The sequence below is a fragment of the Phocoena phocoena genome, chromosome 4 (assembly GCF_963924675.1).
Source record: "Phocoena phocoena chromosome 4, mPhoPho1.1, whole genome shotgun sequence".
NCBI classification, from domain to species: Eukaryota; Metazoa; Chordata; class Mammalia; order Artiodactyla; family Phocoenidae; genus Phocoena; species Phocoena phocoena.
In genome coordinates, this window is record NC_089222.1 from 51,340,184 (window position 1) to 51,359,165 (window position 18,982).

The following is an 18,982-nucleotide window of genomic DNA, read 5'->3' on the forward strand; positions in this document are numbered from 1 at the left end:
AACTGTGTCGTTAAGACCGTGTAGTAGAGAATTGTTGTAGAGAGCTGAGAGTATATTCAGCTCGCTCTCTCTCTACTTTTCCAGAACCGCAGTTTTCCATACAACTGGCCAATTCAGTATCTTTTGCAGAGGACATCCAAGTACCAAACTCAAGGTGGCGTGCCTAAGAAGTCGTACCTAAGAGCTGCCAGAACAGGGAATGCTTGTGAGTTTAAAAGTTCCTGAAGTTTCATCAGTGTGAATGATTTTCCTCAAGGGTCTCTTCTTTTTTGAATTAAGATTAGTTATGGAACATACTCATCTTCTCCCCCACTCCCCGCCCCTCTTATTCCCTCTTTAGGTTTAGGGCTTTGGATAAAGAACAGGTTTGGGATTTGAAGGTTTGTGGGTGATAGAAATGCAAAGAGCAGGTCATAATAGGTGAAAAGTTCCTGTACTTCAGAACTCAAAACTTCATCTGCCTTTGAAGGGAAATGGAAATTCAGGGAATTGAAGGGACTTGCCAAAAGTCATGAGGCTTACTAATGACCAAGACAGGGGAAGCCTCCTGGTACTGAGATTTTCCGATTGTAGCAGCAGTTCTCCAGGAGAGGATTACCCTCCAGCCTGTGTGACTTATTAGCAACTCTTCCAACTGATAGTAGTTGTGTCTCTCAGAATGAGGCATGTCAGGCCATGTGGCTACTTTGGGAGAAGAAATAACAAAGGGAAAATTTTGAGACACTAAGAAAGTGCAACTTAATCTATTCATTTAGCCAATCATCATTTAAGTCATAGGCACATAGGATACAAAGATGGACAAGATCAATCCTACTCTCACAGTGTAGCACAGATAAAGGTCATAATGGTGGCGTAAACTGGTACCACATGTAAAGAGAAGCAGTGATTAATTTTGCCTGGAGCTTGAGCTGGTATAGAGGTGTGGGAGTATGTGGGTGTCGGGGGCTCACCCAGGAACCAGGTCAGCTGTGAAGATAACCACTTATGTTAGCAGTCTCTTAGAGAGGCCAGGTGGTCTAGTGAAAGATTCTCAATCTTTAATGTGGAAGTCCTTCTAGAAGGCATACTGTGATTTAGTAGGCAGGGCGGTAGAGCCTGAGATTCTGCGTTTCTAACTAGATCCAGATGGTTCCTTGCTGCTGTTCCACAGAGCACACCATGAGGAGCCTAGGTCTAGTAAAATGAGTAGGGATTTTGCATCAGCAAAAAGTGAGTTTTCGTACCAACCCTGTCTTCCATAGTTGGTGATCTTTGAGTAAATTACTGAGACTCATCTTTCTGTAAAATGGCTATAGTGTCATATATCATACAGCTTGTACAAATTGAATGCGATTATAAGCATAATGCTCAAGACAAAGTAAAAGCTCATTTAAAATTAGTTCCTGGGCTTCCCTGGTGGCGCAGTGGTTGAGAGTCCGCCTGCCGAGGCAGGAGACACGGGTTCGTGCCCCGGTCCGGGAAGATCCCACATGCCGCGGAGCGGCTGGGGCCGTGAGCCACAACTACTGAGCCTGTGCTCTAGAACCTGTGAGCCACAACTACTGAGCCCACGTGCCGCAATTGCTGAAACCCACGCAGCTAGAGCCCGTGATCCGCAATGAGGGAAGCCACTGCAATGAGAAGCCCATGCACTGCAACGAAGAGTAGTAGCCCCCGCTCGCAGCAACTAGAGAAAGCCCACGCATGGCAACTAAGACCCAACACAGACAAAAATAAATTTAAAAAATTATTAAAAAAAAAATTATTTCCTTATCTATCGATTTTGAATACACAATAAACAATTGCTTTAGAAATAAATTTGTCTCCAAAGAACAAAATTCACTTAGAAAAGCCTTCTCATATGAATCCATTCAAAGTCTCATGACCCTTTTTCAAAGTAAATATCCGTGATATGTATTTGTTTTTACAGCAAATTAAGGCATTAAGATTTTCCCTGAGGCAATAACAAAACAATGACCAAGTCAGATAAGAATACAGGAAGTATTATGCCTAGTCGCATAACCTAACTGCTGACCCATTCAACCTTGTCCTTAATGAAGTAACATAATTGATGGGTGAAACATGGGGAATTTGGGAACTTCCCAGTATAGCTAAGGGAAAAGTCCTTAATGAAATTTTATAAACCTAAACTCTCTTTAATGTGCTAGGGAATAGATAATCTGAAATAAAACAGTAATCACACTTGCAGAGGGCATTAGTGTTTCTTTTATTCATGCATAAAGTACTTAGAGCCTCAGGAAAACTGTGAGAGTTGGGAAGGTAAGATATTTTCATCTCTAGTCTACAAACAAGGAAACTGAGACCCAGAGAGGTGAAGTGACTGACACAGTCTACTGCAAATTAAGTAACAAAAAGCCCTGACTTAGGTGGCTTACCTCCCGTTTTGTTTTGCTGGGAGTGGGAGGTGAGCGTGGGGAGGGAGGTGGGAGTGAGAGGCTAGAGGTTTGTGTTGGGGGTAGATGGACCGTGGGCAGCTAAGAGGTCCTGGGAGTGGAGTGCTTCTTTGCCTCTGGGTGACTGTGTCTTCAAAGATTTAGTGCCTGTGTTCTCAGGGACATTCATTAGGCTAGAGTTAAGTAAATCACATTGAAGAGGGAACAATATCATTTTCAAAACATGAGATTTTAAAATGTTTTGGCAAATTCACAAGTTGCGTTTTGGGGATTCACCCAATATTTTTTCTTGATTTCAATATGCCTTCTTTTTGGCTTCAAGTTTTTCTCCTGTTTTCTTTATTTTTTTTTCTGATAAAATTCCAATTTAAGGGAGTTGGCAAATTATTAAAACACTTATATAAAATTCAGATTTCCTTTTTCCTGCATCTATTCCAATATTTATTAACACCTGGGAAGCATAAAATTATTTTAATGAAGAACATATAAGTAATGGGATTAGCACCTTATATTTTAAGTAGAATTGCTATTTTGTACACTATGACAAGTCATTTTGATTCTTTTTTTCTTCAGATAAAATTTGTGTACTGTTGAAATTGAAAGATGAACTAAATTGGAAGACAGTATAAGCAATACTTTAGAAAACTTAATAGCATATACCACTAGAAGATAAACTAGTTTATTTGATGTGCTACTCTCCAGAGATCTTTAATCATTACTTTTAGACTCAGTGGTCATAGATGTTTATGAAGATGACAGGGATTCACCAAATACTCTTGATAAATGTTCACTGGGCACAGTTGAAAACATGATAAAGGTCTTGCCCTTCAAGGAGCTGACATTCCAGTACTTTCTCAAATATTTTCTGATCATGAAATACTCTGTTCAGCTTTTTGGGGTTGGATATTTTATTATATTTTTTTAAGAAATTGTTTTAGAAGATTCAGAGTGCGAAGACTCTGAGCCCACCTCCTCCCGTGGGCACACCAAAATTACTATTTACAGAGAAACTATCAATGAGAACAACCTGAAGATTAGCAGAAAAACTTTTCCACAACTAAAGATACAATATAAAGAAGAATCCAAAATGAGATGGTTTGGAGGGGCAGAAGTGTGGTATAGTCAAAAAAATTTTTAATTAGCAATTGATTACACCATGGTGAATGTCTGTCCTTCACTATGTATTAAATTCCTTGAAGGCAGGAACCGTATCTTGGCTTTCATACTTCTGTGATGACCAGCAGAGTGATTTGCTTATAATAGGCACTCAATAAACATTTGTGAATTCAAGTTTTTGGATGGAACTATCCAGAGCGTTTGATGAACTGACTGCATTAAGTAATTTATTAGATAAACATATTTTTGATCCTAAATTCTCTGCTGTTTTTCAGGATTAAATATGAACCTGGGATGAAGAGCCAGTCAATCTCTTTGAAAGCATATAACTAGTTCTCTCCTAGATTTAAAGAGGAAAGAAAAAAAATTATTTGAGCATTTTTTTCCTAATAATAATATCTCTGGCCCTAGTCAATATTTCATGGTTGTTACATACAAAGCAATAAAACCTGGTCAACAATATGTAGGTGCCTACAGGTCAGCACATGTCAAAACTCAAATCCCAAATAGGTTATGTGTCATCAGCCTGGATTTATAGAAACAATGACATTTAGGAATTCCCTACAATCACAAATATTACTCACTGGTCGAGTGAGTGCTTTAAATGAACTTGCCTATCTCAAGAGCATCAAATATCCAGAAAATGAAAGGGCATATCTTCCCTTATAAAAACAACTGTCTCTGTGGAAGCTTGTTATTCACTTCTATTCTAAATATGAAGCATGCAGCCCAATATTTGCTTCAGATAATTGTCTATTTCTTCTAAGACCTATAAGGATCTAACATGATATTTCTTAAAGCAAGTATTGTTAGGATCATACTTTATAACAGTATTGACGCTATCAACTTTTTTTTTTTTGCTCAGTGTATTTCCCATCTGTTTTGTCATCATTGCTCAAATTATTTAATAATTAAACTGGATTATCTGGCTCCCAATAAAATGTAAGTAACAAAACAAGCTGTTTAGCCTTGCCAATTATGTTGAGGACTGACCAGACTGTAATAATTTACCTTTCTTAGTAAGGAAAGAGCCACAGGTGGTGGCAGTTGAATCTAAGACCATCCAATGTATTTAAAGAATCTGATAGAACCAGTGGTGTGCTGGTAAATGTTTAACAACCACCTCTCTGAGAAGAAAAGAAAGGAGAATAGTCCTGATTTATAGTGTTTGTTAATTTCATGGTATAAACTGCCACCATGGCCAGTTTCAAGCTGAGGATGTAAAGTCATTGAACTCAGAGGTGGGAAGAGATACCATAAGTGGCTCTTGGGACTCTGTAGGATATGGCTCCAGCCCTCACACTACCCAGTATAAAATGCACAAAATGGATCACCTCTTAACAACACTGCTTAAAAAATGCTCCAGGTCTGATCTTATAGAATGATTGACATTCAGAAGAAAGGAATTCCAAGACATGTCTAAATATATAAAGCCCTTCTAGAATAATGGGGATAACATTTCATGGACATTTGGAAAATAAGTTCAAGACATTAGCTTTGGTAGCAGAGGTAGATGCTATCATTTTTTTTTTCAAGATATTGTCATCTAATGTTATATGATTTTGATGGGTGAAACTTCACTAGAAATCTTAAGAAGTAATAAGTATATTCATTATTGTCAGGGAATAAGTACTTTACAGGCCCAATTTTTGAAAATTAACTAAAATTTATCCCTCTAATCAAAATGTTTGAATATTATTCTAATCATATTACCTTAAAACTCGGGGAAGTGATAGCAATTCTCTGGCTTCCCAGAAAATGTATTACATTCCTAGTTCTTCGTTTAGGACATTAAAAAAGACTTTAGACTGATCTGTGAAGCGCTGCTGCAGTGCAGTAAGGAGTTATTTAAATAAATTGGGCTGCAGGGGTCCCCTGCACACTGTTGTGTGCTTGAGTACTTGGGTTGGCTTTTTCTATTTCTCTCTTTGTTTCATCCATTTGTGCCCGCTGTGAGCCGTCGCTTCTCCTCTGAGTGACGGCCTCTGGCTATTTCACTGCTTCCTCATTTCAAATTCCCTCCTTCTAACCTGCTGAGGGCTAGGGAGCAAAGCAGCTAGCCCACCTTCTTTGCCTTCTGAATAAAATAGACTCGGAGAGAGGGCCTGGGGGGAATTAAAGGGCAACTATTTCAATCCATCAATTTTGACATCTCATTTCCCTCCTGGAGCTTCATCTGTACATTTCCTAAAACAAAGGAAAAAGGTACCCCGTGTGACCATAATCCTGTACCATTGAAGCTGGGACTGAGATCTCTATTGTCCACAAACTAAGATATTACTATTGTCTCTTATCTTACACCACCTTGAAATATTGAGTGCCTTTTTTTCTATCTCAGGACATCTCAAAGAAGAGACCTGTCCTACTATTCAGAGCTGGATTCCTGATGTGAAATCTGTTACCTTTGACTCCTCCTATTCAGGGTTCTCTGTTGCCTCTAAATTGCCATCTATAGTCACACAAAGACAATTCCACTTACAATTTGGTATTATCTTTCTTCCACAGCCTTTCCCCTCCCAACACCCACGGTGAAATTTACATACAGAAATGCACAGATCTTAAGTGTACAGTTTAATGAATTTTGATCATTGTATATACCTAAACATATACCACCTTAATCACAATATAAAATTCCATCACCCCAGAGAGTTGTATCATGCCACTTTCAATCAATTCCTACCCCTCATAGGCAATACCTGTTCTGATTGCCTGTTCCTGAATTTTGTCTCTGACTTCTTGGGCTCCACATACAGTTTTGTGGATTTAGCTATCTCGTTGTATGTATCAGTGGTTCCTTCCTTCTCATTGCTGAGTAGCACTCCAATGTATAAATATAATACAATCAACAGCTGTTTCCCAATACCCAGCACCTAAATCTACCAGTAAAATTTTGCTAATTTGCTTGCTCACATATCTATTCTCCCATTCATCCATCAATTCATTATATTTTTGGCTGCGTTTCAAAGTCAGTTGCAGACATTAGTACACTTTACTCCTAAACACTTTAACATGTATATCACTAACTAGAGTTAATATTTGTTTCTGGGTTGTTTTTTTTTTTTTTTTTTTGGTAACATTTATATACAGTGATGTGCATAAATCTTAAGTGTACTTTTGATGAATTCAGGTGAATGTAACCCAAACTTATACCAAGATATGGAACATTTCCATTATGCCAGAAAGTTCCCAGTCAGTCCCTCCCTCCACTCACCATAGGCAACCATTGTTATGAACTTTTTATCATAAATTAGTTTTAACTGTTCTAGAATTTTATGTAAATAGAGTCATATAGGATGTACTCAGTCTTTGGTGAAAGGCTCCTTTGACTTGCCATGTTTTTTCTGTTGTTTGTATAAGTAGTTGTTCCTTTTTTTTTTTTTTGCTGAGTGTATTCCATTGAATAGATATACCACTGTTGTTCAGCCATTCTCCTGTTCGTGGGTTCATGGACACCTGGGCTGTTTTCAGTTTTTGATTGTTATCAATAAAGCTGCTATAAATTCTTACACTTTTTTTGTTTTCCTTTCTCTTGGATAAATTCCTAGGAAAGGAATTGCTAGGTCATAGGGTAGGTTTATGCTTAGTTTTACAAAAAATTGTCAGACTGTTTAAAGTGGTTGCTCCATTTTACACACCTACCAGCAGTGTATGAGTCCCAGTTGCTCCACATCTTCACCAACACTGGGTGTAGTCAGTCTTTTAAAATTTAGCTATCCTAATGGGTGCAAAATGGTATCTTATTGTGGTTTTTATTTACATTTTCTTAATGACTGATGATATTGAGCATCTTTTAATGTTCTTTTTGGTCATCCATATATCTTCCTTTGTGAAGTGTTTGTTCATGTATTTTGCCCGTTTAAAAAGTTAAGTAGGGCTTCCCTGGTGGTGCAGTGGTTGAGAGTCCGCCTGCCAATGCAGGGGACATGGGTTTGTGCCCCGGTCCGGGAAGATCCCACATGCCACGGAGCGGCTGGGCCTGTGAGCCATGGCCGCTGAGCCTGTGCTCCGCAACGGGAGAGGACACAACAGTGAGAGGCCCACTTACCACAAAAAAAAAAAGTTAAGTATATTTATTGTTGGATTGTATGAGTTCTTTATATATTCTGTCAGACATACATAATTAAACACTTTATCCCAGTCTGTGGCTTGCCTTTTTACTTTCTGAACAGTGTATTTTGATGTGCAGAGTTTTTATTTTGATGAAATTCAATTTATTACGTTTTTATGGTCAATGATTTTTGCGTTGTGTTTAAGAAACCTTTTCCAATTCCAAGGTCGCAAAGATATTCTGTCTTCTTCTGGAAGCCTCATATTTTGAGCTTTTACATTTAGCACAGTAATTTTAAAAGCATCTTCTGAATTCCAGAAAACACTGCTAATATATGCATTGGTAGTATACAAAAGTGAGAACCAACAGCTAACTTCATTATCTTAATTTTAAGTCTTCTTCTCTCTTGAACTATTTGTTTACATTTCTAAATGCTACTCAAATTGTTGTGTTGTAAATGACAGGAAGGAAGCAATTTATCCTCATTCCCAATATGCCAGGAGAAAATCTATTTTGCAGTCTTGTCCATCTGTTGAATGAATGTTTCCTAGTTTGTGAGCTGACTAGGAACCAGACTCCTTTCCGGATTGGCCAGCATGCCCAGGGCACTCATGCAGTATGCTCAAATACAGGATGGGTTCAGGCAAAGTGCTGTAAACAGTGCTGTATGAAGTTTGCCGACTTTGAGAGGCAAACTCAAATCTTGACTAAAACTGTCATTCAGACTCCTGGATCAGCTGTGTATCTTTAACAATATTGTCTTAAAGTTCAGAACTTCCAGAACCTTATGGAAGTTTTGTTAACTGAAAGTGATGACACTACACTATGGAATGTGTTTAATAAACAGTGCATACATTTGTGAGTGTGAGTGTGGGTGTGTGTTCACAATAAAATGCACAGAACGTCTCTTCAGTGAGGTCTCCAGCCTTCCTCACTGACAAATTGTGAAAGACCCTTGAGAATCTCAGGGAATTCTCTCTCAGGCAGATTTTTTTCCTTTCCCATCATGCCAGTCCTGCTTTTTCTGTTGATCCTTCTCTCAGGATCACGCACTAGTTGGTGCAGGAACAATTGCTTCTTTGTCTTTAGTCATTTAACACCAATTGCAGAGAGGGTTCTGCTGTTTGTGTGCATGTCTCAAAGCACAGGTTTTTCAATTTTTTTTTTGACTCTCACCAACCTCTTTTCCATAACCCTAACTAACCTTGTATTAATCTTACAGAGCAAAAGGAGGTTCCCTGTGCCTCCAGCACACTCCGTACAATTCCCGGCAATGACTGGTATTCTGGCCCCCAGAACAGCAGTTGGTTCTTGAGCAATTCTGCTTGTATCTTTACACTATGGCAAGGGGCAGGGTTATACACCTCACTTTGGCCTTTGATAGAAGACAGTTTCTGGATATTCCAGATTGAACATGGTTTGAGAGAGTTCTTGGACTTCAGTGTTCTTGAGGGTCACTTTTGACATCCCCTTGATTCCAGTGGTTTTGCCCCTCATTGCACTTCAGTTAATTCCCTGAGTACAGTCTGCATAGACTAGTGTGATTTGCCTAAAAACAGAAAAATATTTAATTTAAAATATATCTCCATATTTTAAGATAAGAAATGGGATTCCCATGATGTCAAATAATCAGCAGAACTGAAATGTTCACTTTTTAACAGTTGTTTTGGCTTTTTACCAACACAGCCTTTGCTGAAATTCTTACCACTTTAATTTATGCAAGTTAGTCATTCTCAATCCACAACTGGTTTACTCTAAAAATATGGACATTTAATTATACAAAAGTCAGTAAATACAATAGTTTTTTTTTTAAGATTTATATATTATTTATTTATTTTAATTTATTTCTTTGGCTGCATCAGGTCTTAGTTGTGGCACGCGGGACCTTCCTTGAGGCATGCAAGATCTTTTGTTGTGGTGTGTGTGGGCTTCTCTCTAGTTGTGGCATGTGTGTTTTCTCTAATTGTGGCACGCAGGCTCCAGAGCGCATGGGCTCTGTAGTTTGTGGCACGCAGGCTCTCTAGTTGAGGCGCATGAGCTCAGTAGTTGTGGCACACAGGCTTAGTTGCCCCGTGGCATGTGGGATCTTAATTCCCTGACCGGGATCGAACCCATGTCGCCTGCAGTGTAAGGTGGATTCTTTACCACTGGACCACCAGGGAAGTCCCAATACAATAGTTTTTGGCATGAGAATTCCTGGGAAAACATTTTAGCCATCTAAAATATAATTAATTTAAAAACTAATTAGACTAAATAATATTTGGCAAATTCCTACCCTAAAGATAAACCATTCATATATTTTTAAAAATTTGTTCATGCATGTTACCATGGAGACCGTGAATTCAAAACACACCAGCTAGTGCATTGTTCAGCTCTGCACTTCCTACTACAGATTTAAGTAATTCTGGCCTACTCATTTTGCAAGTTTGAGAACATAATATTGTTTCTTTAGTAAAATCAAGGTCAGCATTCAGGTGTGATCAATAAGTCAATAAGAATTAGATCTTACTTGTAATCTTTGCTCTTTCTAATGTGATAAAATTAGAAAGAGGTACATCACTTCCTGCAATTATTTATTTTTGTGGTAAATGTAATACCTCTGATTCATTCCTCAGAGTAGCAGGGCTTGATCAGGACCTCATCTTGTAGAAAGGCTGAAAAAAAAAAAAGTTTATTTGGTGAATTAGGCAGGTGTCCTTTTTGACTAAAGCACCAAGTAAGGCAATTTTGGGGGTCGTTTCCTTTGCAAATGTCTTGAATATTATTCTCCATCTTCCTGCTGTACAGAATAGTTAGAACATTAGAAAAATGCACCTCTTTTTCAATGAGGTATATTTGTTGGCCTTTACAAGACCCATTCATGGTGAGCTCTCTCATAATAATGTTGCTTCTATCCCCACTGGGGATAAACCCACTGGGGTTTATCTAGAAAGTCAACATGGTTATTGTTTCTCTATTGCTTCTTTTACTCTGAAAACTGGCAGAATAGGCATTCCTAACACTTTAATTCAACCTATTTCATAAAGGAATGATGTTACCAATAGCTAGAAAATATAGGTTCTGCATATGTGAAAACCCCTTCCCCCGCACTTCATGAGGACTTTGAAAGAGAAATGTCTTAGATTTATTTTGTTTTGTTTTGTTTGTTTTTAAAATGAATTGTCTGAAGCCCAGAGAATAGTCAGCGTCCATCCCTTTCTGCCCTCCACCCAGCACCATCAAAACAAAAGTGGTCCTTTTTAGGGAATCTCTTTTTTTTTTTTCTCTGCCTCCCAACACTCCTGTGGAAGTTTGAAGCCGACCAATAGTAGCAAACCTTCCTAGCAAGGTTTTTATTCAGTAATGGTCAAATCATTAAAATAGCACAATAATTTTAGTTCTTGTATAAAAATGTTCCTGCCACAGCAAACAATGAAATTGTTTCATTGCAAGTACAGAAAAGACTGGCTCTTTAGGTTTTCCTACTTGACTCTATATGGAAAATATTTCAATAATAGTTCATTAATGTATTTCTTTCCAATAATTAAAATATGAATATTTAACCATATAATTACATCTCACCTCAGGAGAGAGATTATGTGTATAATTTCTTCACCGATTCTTAGAGTATGGAACATTCTTTGTGATCTCAGAGATGATATTTCTTTCATGCACTTAACTTGGAGCATATACCATGTACTTCTGGTACATCTAGGCTGTAGTTAATCTGTAAATACCAACTTTGAGAGTGAGCTAACGGGAAAGGAGCTACCGCTTTGAATCTGCCCAATAGATGGTCTGTTCCAGAGCACAGAGATGAAGTAGGCCTCCTTCCCCATTTTTGCTGGTTTGGACATGGAGGTTGGGGGACCATTTCTCTGCCTTCGGGAAGCCTCAGCCCTCCCCTCCAAGGAGAGCCAGGACAGATGGGCAGTGTTTTTGACAAGAAACCCCGGCATCCTTGCTTCAACACCCTTCTACTCCACTTTAAAAGCAGTACTGTATTTTTCAAGTGTTGGAACTGGCAGCTCTGCCGGTCACTGGCTATGCTGAACAATCCTCCATTCAAATCAGGCAGCCCAAACCCAGAGTCAGTGGAAAGCTGTGATGGAGCACACAGAGGGAGGCCTCTCTGCCCTCCACTGTGTGGAGGGTGAGGGTTATGTCAGGCGCCCCGAAGATTCCAGAAGGGAGAATCCAGCAGAGTTCTTATACAGCATCTATTATACTAGTTTCACAAGGAGGGTTTACGAACTGGAAAAAAAAAAAAGTTTACCTTAGTTGGCTTCCTTTCACTGGTGCCACCATGGTCTGAGCCTCCTGAAATCTCCAAGCAGGAGGCCTCAGTCTCTCACCCTCACTCTGAGGCCTCTTCAGCCATGCCAGACTGTGTAGTACTGACATTTCTAAGTAAACATCAGAATAAAATGTTCCTTTTAAAGGAGCCAATGCAGGGCTGCAGAGAGGCGGTAAGGGAGAGTTTAGAAGTTGCAGCAAGGCAAGAAAAGAAAGAAGAGTGAAAAGGGGAGGAAGAAGGGATAGGTGGAATCTGCCAATGAGTTTAAGTCATTTTTCACAAATAGTGTCTGCTTAATTTCCTAAGACTCATACCCTACACCCTACCTGTCCGTGATGTAAATTCCCTTCTAACACCATCACTGCACATACACACCGCACATCCCACTCTTTCTCTGTGCCATCCACACAGCTCAGCTTGGATCCTGTATTGTTTCCTAGGACTTGCTATTATAAAGTATCAGAAATAAGGTGGCTTAAAACAACAGAAATTTATTGTCTCACAGTTTTGGAGACTTAAAGTCTAAAATCAAGGTACTGGCAAGGCCAGGCTCTGTCTGACAGCTCTAGGGGAGAACCTTTTCTTGCTTCTAGTATCTGGTGTTTGCCAGCAATCCTTGATGTTCTTTGGCTCATAGATGCATCACTGCAGTCACACAACCGTCTTCTCCCCGTGTATCTTCACAGCATGTTCTCATGTGTGTCTGTCTCTGTGTCCAAATTTCCCCTTTTTCTAAGGAAACCAGTCATATTGGATTATGGAACATCCTAATGACCTCATTTTAAATTGATTACTTCTGACCCCACTTTCACCAGCAGACAAATCATCCAAAATGAAAATAAATAAGGAAACATAAGCTTTAAATGATACATTAAACAAGATGGACTTAATTGATATTTATAGGACATTTCATCCAAAAACAACAGAATACACTTTCTTCTCAAGTACATTCTCCAGGATAGATCATATCTTGGGTCACAAATCAAGCCTTGGTAAATTTAAGAAAATTGAAATCATATCAAGTGTCTTTTCTGACCACAACGCTATGAGACTGATACCACTTACAGGAAAAAGTTTGTAAAAAATACAAACACATGGAGGCTAAACAATACATTACTAAATAACCAAGAGATCACTGAAGAAATCAAAGAGGAAATCAAAATATACTTAGAAACAAATGACAATGAAAACACGATGACAAAAAACCTATGGGATGTAGCAAAAGCAGTTCTAAGAGGGAAGTTTATAGAAATACAATCCTACCTCAAGAAACAAGAAATATCTCAAATAAACAACCTAACCTTACACCTAAAGCAATTAGAGAAAGAAGAACAAAAAAACCCCAAAGTTAGCAGAAGGAAAGAAATCATAAAGATCAGATCAGAAATAAAAAGAAATGAAGGAAACAGTAGCAAAGATCAATACAACTAAAACCCGGTTCTTTGAGAAGATAAACAAAACTGACAAACCATTAGCCAGACTCATCAAGAAAAAAAGGGAGAAGACTCAAATCAATAGAATTAGAAATGAAAAAGGAGAAGTAACAACTGACACTGCAGAAATACAAAGGATCATGAGAGATTACTACAAGCAACTCTATGCCAATAAAATGGACAACCTGGAAGAAATGGACAAATTCTTAGAAAAGCACAACCTTCTGAGACTGAACCAGGAAGAAATAGAAAATATAAACAGACCAATCACAAACACTGAAATTGAGCCTGTGATTAAAAATCTTCCAACAAACAAAAGCCCAGGACCAGATGGCTTCACAGGCGAATTCTATCAAACATTTAGGGAAGAGCTAAAACCTATCTTTCTCAAACTCTTCCAAAATATAACAGGGGGAGGAACACTCCCAAACTCATTCTATGAGGCCACCATCACCTTGATACCAAAACCAGACAAAGATGTCACAAAGAAAGAAAACTACAGGCCAATATCACTGATGAACATAGATGCAAAAATTCTCAGCAAAATACTAGCAAGGAGAATCCAACAGCACATTAAGAGGCTCATACACCATGATCAAGTGGGGTTTATCCCAGGAATGCAAGCAAATCAATATATGCAAATCAATCAGTCTGATAAACCATACAACAAATTGAAGGAGAAAAACCATATGATCTTCTCAACAGATGCAGAAAAAGCTTTCAACAAAACTCAACACCCATTTATGATAAAAACCCTCCAGAAAGTAGGCATAGATGGAACTTACCTCAACATTATAGAGGCCATATATGACAAACCCACAGCCAACATTGTTGTCAATGATGAAAAACTGAAACCATTTCCTCTAAGATCAGGAACAAGACAAGGTTGTCCACTCTCACCACTGTCATTCAACATAGTGTTGGAAGTTTTAGCCACAGCAATCAAAGAAGAAAAAGATATAAAAGGAATCCAAATCAGAAAAGAAGTAAAGCTGTCACTCTTTGCAGATTACATGATACTGTACATAGAGAATCCTAAAGATGCTACCAGAAAACTACTAGAGCTAATCAATGAATTTGGTAAAGTAGCAGGATACAAAATTAATGCACAGAAATCTCTTGCATTCCTATACACTAATGATGAAAAATCTGAAAGAGAAATTAAGGAAACATCTCCGTTTACCACTGCAACAAAAAGAATAAAATACCTAGGAATAAACCTACCTAAGGAGGCAAAAGACCTGTATGCAAAAAACTATAAGACATTGATGAAAGAAATTAAAGATGATACAAACAGATGGAGATATATACCATGTTCTTGGATTGGAAGAATCAACACTGTGAAAATGACAATACTATCCAAAGCAATCTACAGATTCAGTGCCATCCCTAACAAATCACCAATGGCATTTTTCACAGAACTAGAACAAAAAATCTCACAATTTGTGTGGAAACACAAAAGAGCCCGAATAGCCAAAGCAATCTTGAGAAAGAACAATGGAGCTAGAGGAATCAGGATCCCTGACCTCAGACTATACTACAAAGCTACAGTAATCAGGACAATATGGTACTGGCACAAAAACAGAAATAAACATCAGTGGAACAGGATAGAAAGCCCAGAGATAAACCCGCACACATATGGTCACCTTATTTTTGATAAAGGAGGCAAGAATATACAATGGAGAAAAGACAGCCTCTTCAATAAGTGGTGCTGGGTAAACTAAACAGCTACATGTAAAAGAATGAAATTAGAACACTCCCTAATACCATACACAAAAATGAACTTAAAATGGATTAAAGACCTAAATGTAAGGCCAGACACTATAAAACTCTTAAAGGAAAACATAGGCAGAACACTCTATGACATAAATCACAGCAAGATCCTTTTTAACCCACCTCCTAGAGAAATGAAAATAAAAACTAAACAAATGGGACCTAATGAAACTTAAAAGCTTTTGCACAGCAAAGGAAAACATAAACAAGATGAAAAGGCAACCCTCAGAATGGGAGAAAATATTTGCAAATGAAGCAACTGACACAGGATTAATCTCCAGAATTTACAAGCAGCTCATGCAGCTCAATATCAAAAAAAAAAAAAAAACCCAATCCAAAAATGGGCAGAAGACCTAAATAGACATTTCTCCAAAGAAGATATACAGGTTGCCCACAAACACATGAAAGGATGCTCAGCATCATTAATCATTAGAGAAATGCAAATCAAAACTACAATGAAGTATCACCTCGCATCAGTCAGAATGGCCATCATCAAAAAAACTGCAAACGGTAAATTCTGGAGAGGGTGTGGAGAAAAGGGAACCCTCTTGCACTGTTGGTGGGAACGTAAATTCATACAGCCACTGCAGAGAACAGTATGGAGGTTCCTTAAAAAACTAAAAATAGAACTACCATGCGACCCAGCAACGTACTACTGGGCATATACTCTGAGAAAACCATAATTCAAAAAGAGTCATGTACCACAATGTTCATTGCAGCTCTATTTACAATAGCCAGGACATGGCAGCAATCTAAGCGTCCATAGACAGATGAATGGATAAAGAAGGTATGGCACATATATACAATGAAATATTTACTCAGCCATGAAAAGAAACGAAATTAAGTTATTTGTAGTGAGGCGGATGGACCTAGAGACTGTCCTACAGAGAAAAGTAAGTCAGAAAGAGAAAAACAAATAACGTATGTTAACACATATATATGGAATCTAAAAAAACAAACAAAAAGATGGTTATGAAGAACCTAGGGGCAGGACAGGAATAAATATGCAGACATAGAGAATGGACTTGAGGAAATGGGGATGGAGAAGGGTAAGCTGGGATGAAATGAGAGAATGGCATGGACATATATACACTACCAAGTCTAAAATAGCTAGCGGGAAGCAGCAACATAGCACAGGGAGATCAGCTCAGTTCTTTGTGACCACCTAGAGAGGTGGGATAGGGAGGGTGGGAGAGAGATGCAAGAGAGAGGAGATATGGGGATATATGTATATATATAGCTGATTCACTTTGTTATACAGCAGAAACTAACGCACCATTGTAAAGCAATTATACTCCAATAAAGATGTTAAAAAATAATTAATTAATTAAAATTGATTACTTCTGTAATGGCTCTGTTTTCAAATAAGGTCACATTCAGAAGTACCAGGGTTAGGACTGCAACATACCTTTTTTTAGGTGACAACAATTCAGCCCATAACACCTCCCACTGCTCTGTACTCACCTCCTCTAAGGTTGCCCACCGCAGTAGAGGAGGGAAGAGGAACTTCTCAAGGGAAATGAATCTCTGGATCAGGGTAGTGGGATAAACAGGGTAAGTCTGATTTCCTTAGCACCCCAAGGTGTAGAAATAAAGGCATCAGGGAGAAATAGACCCTTCATCTCTTGAGGACTCTCTGTGCACAGGCCTGTGTTAGGTGCTTTCACAACCATCTTGTGTCTAAAATCTGGATCACTCAGTTCCTTTTCACTTTGCCTTTTCCTCAAACCCCTCCAGAGAATTTTTGCCCCATAGGAGACTATGAATATTAGTTAAAAATCACCCAGACCAAATTCTGAATTTTATAGATGAAGAAACTGATGGTCAGAGAGGCTAAATAATCTCTCCAGTGGTGCACAACTGTTTAGTGTCAGAGCTAAGTCTAGAATCCAATTTTATTAACTCTCACTCCAGCAATCTCTGTTACCTTCTGATTTGACTTGACATTATTTACAGAGGGGAAATAAATTTAACCTTTTTTAACTCCTAGCCTTTGAGGGAGATGAAATCCCAAACAGAGCATATAGGAGGGTTGGCAGACCATGCTTGGAACTCTCCCTGGGGTCATGCCACTTCCTAGTTATTTCCCCACAGGACAGGAACAGATTGCCTATGACCAGAGTATAATATGTATGTCTTGCACCAAAATAACTCTGCCCTTGCCAGGACCTGTGTAGAAGATGGGAATTCAGAGAGAAATGGATACAACCCCTGCCTTCAAGGAGTTCCTAGTCTTGTAGAAGATTCAGAAATTTAAGAAATTAATCCCACTCTAATGGCATAAGCATCACAATAGAGATTTTAAACAAGTGTGGGTGGGAGTTCAACCATGCCTAACAGTTGAATGGTTCCCAAGGATGAGTTTACCAGGCACTATCAGTGGAGCTGGTGTGTCCAGGAAGAGAGCCTGCCATGGCATCTCGTGTTCTGGAGACCAGCAAAGGTCTGCAGTGGCTGTCTGTGTAGGGTCCTTGGGGCAAACAAGTCACAAGAGTCAAGAAAGAAGAGAGGATAGGGAGGTTGGAGCCAGTTTCTTAAGATTATTGCATTCTACATAATTCAGACTTTGTCCATGGGTAGCAAAGGCCCAAAGTTGGTTTTAAAGCAGGGGAATGACAGAAATTGGATTTCTGTCTCAGAAGACAGGGAGAAATTGTGGCTGGGGCCAAGGAACCCTTGGAAGCACCAAACTTCACCTCCCTCATCAATGGCTAACACCAGCTCAGGACCTTCCGCCTGAAGTAACTGACATCAGGTGACACCCCTAACCTCCAACTGGCTTCCAATCTCACCTTAGGGCCTCCAAGAAAAGGAGGAGCCCCTAGTGCACACTGAATGCCCAGTTTACCTGTGAGAAAACCCAGCTCCACTACCACAAAGAAAAGCCCCTGACAAGTTACTGGGAAAGAGTCAGCAGGAAGGAGTCCCTGACATTTCAGAAATCCCTTCCCCCTCTCTTTGTCCTTCTCAGTCCGTGTCATTAATTTCCAGGCTGTCTCCATAGCAGAGTCCAAAGAGCACCTTGGTATGTATGTGGGAGTGTTATCCGGTGGAGCCCTTTGGAGCCATCGGTATGTTTTGAGTTTGATACCCAAGCAAGCTCTCAGTGGTGGATGAAGCCGCTTTCCCCAAAGGTTAAAAGTAATAAGACCGTCTTTGTGCCCTTGTGGTTTGATTTTTCACAGGCTATTATGAAGGCTGTGGGGGGTTGGGGTTTATCCATATAATTTGCATGTTAATGTTTGGTCTAAAAATATGCGCTGAGAAAGGAAAAAACATACTTTAAAATATGCTTCAAGGGAACAGCACTCAACTATTACGATCCAAGTGCCTTGCAGTAAGTAAAAAGACATCAATTCATTTCATATTAATTTTAGTTATTGCAGGCTTTAAGATGTCAATAGTTACACAGAGTTCCAGTAAAACATTGTATTTATATGCTTATTAAACTCAGAATAGATTAAGGAAATTCAAGAAGAGATTCTTTCAGAGTTTTCAGTTTTTCTCCTCCCTTCCTCAACAAACATGTCTCAGCCACTTGCTGTGGGCCTCAGACTGTGCTGGATATTGGGGTTCCCCAACCTGTAGCTCCCCAACATCTTTTTTTTATCTAATAGATCTTTATTGGAGTAAAATTGCTTCACAATACCGTGTTAGTTTCTGTTGCACAACAAAGCGAATCAGCCATATGCATACACATGTCCCCATACCCCTCCTTCTTGAGCCTCCCTCCCATCCTCTCTATTCCACCCCTCTAGGTCATCCCAAAGCTCTGAGACGATCTCCCTGTGCTATGCTGCTGCTTCCCACCAGCCAACTATTTTACATTCTGGAGTGTATATATGTCGATGCTACTCTCACCTCACCCCAGCTTCACCCTCCCATCCCATGTCATCAAGTCCATTCTCTATGCCTACCTGTTTATTCCTGCCCTGCAACTAGG